Raw genomic sequence first — 1,637 nt, 5'->3', positions numbered from 1 at the left:
AAGGTGACGATCGAATAGTATCCCATGATGCATTTTTCCAGAAGCATCACGCAATATCGCAGTCATGGCGGTTTCCATAGTGAAAAAAGGTCGTTTTCTCGTCGGCTTTTTTCTCATTTGTGTTCCAGTAAAAGTAAGAAAATTGCATTATTTTGTTATTTGACATAATTTCTCCGATATGCAATGGCTTAAGAGCGAAGTTTCCACATAGAAACATTTATTTTCATTGTTTCACTTAGTCTTCACATCACAAAGTGTTCAGTGACCCAAAACAAGGTCATGAATATTCACGATTTCTTGGATTATATGTTGAAGTCTTCCAAATGTGGAGCTCACGCCAACAAAATGAAGTCCTGAATATTGTACAGACTAAGAAGTACCCAGAAGTAACCACATTTTGAAGACTTTTTTATCGAGCAAAGATGGCTGAGATTTCGTATCTCTTATCACATTTCAAGCCTACTGAAGGCTACAATCTGTTGGGCGCTTTCGAGAGCGCTTTCTGTATCGGTCAAATCGAAGCTTCAACATGCCCCCCCCCCCCCCGGGCATACCCCGGGCATTTGACACCTTTGCCGTCCCGGGGAGGAGGGAATTTGATTATCAGAGTCTTCCAGGAGGTGGGGAATTTGATCCCCATGCTTTAGGGGTGGGGAATTTGAACTGCACCCTCGATTTCATGTAAAATCTTTGACGTGGCGAGCTATCATGGCGGTCGCGGTGTTAGAGGATTTTCGTGGAAAAGATTGTGCCTTTGTGCAGGGACCGCGCAGAGGGAGGGGCTGGGGGGGCTTTAGCCCCCCCACTTTTTTACAAGAATAAAAATAAATTAAACAAAAAATAATTTAACAAAAGTAACGGAGTGAAAAATAACAAAAAATCGTTAATTCGAAAGTGACCAGAGTTACTGGCAAAGACAAACGCGCAGATAAATAGACAGAATGAAGCATTAGTCGTTATAATTGTAAAATATTTTTTCGCTTTTAACCTAGCAGAGGTAAACGTCCTTTAAATGGCTTCTTTTTCCTGCGGACCTCTCAGGAAAACGCGTTGTTTCGTAATTGGTCAATTTCGATCCAAAGTAATAACTGGGTTTAGTTTATAAGGGGATTCTCAAACAAATTGTTTATTAGTTTCAACCTTGATTTTTGGAAGATCATGAAGTTATTGTTTCTGTTATTATTGTGCGTCCTGATTTTAGCTCGATCAGCGCGAAGTCCGTCTTTTGATGTCAGGCTTCACGGCTCGTTGAGCATTCCAATTGCAAGTTTTGTTGAACGCGGTCTGTTTATAAAAACATTTTGTCATCGAAAGTACGTAAACCGCAGAATTGTGTATAGCTCTGGTCATCAAGGAACATTCAATCCGGGGGTTATTACGAACAAAGAAGTGCACATGGTACACAGCAACATAAATACGAACGACGAGACTTCACATACCACTAGTAATGCAAAGAAGAGATCTCTTAAAATTTCTGATTACTTTTCAAAATGGAAAACCTTCTTTATCTGGTGAGTAAACTCTGCATAATTTTTGCTACCTTTTTCTGAATCTGTTCTATAATTGAATTTTCCTTCACTAAATTATTTTCAGTTACCGTTTTGTTTCGCCGTGTAAATATTTTGAATGAATAATTA

Source organism: Porites lutea, chromosome 10, assembly GCF_958299795.1.
Source record: "Porites lutea chromosome 10, jaPorLute2.1, whole genome shotgun sequence".
Lineage (NCBI taxonomy): Eukaryota > Metazoa > Cnidaria > Anthozoa > Scleractinia > Poritidae > Porites > Porites lutea.
This window is presented reverse-complemented; position numbering follows the sequence as displayed.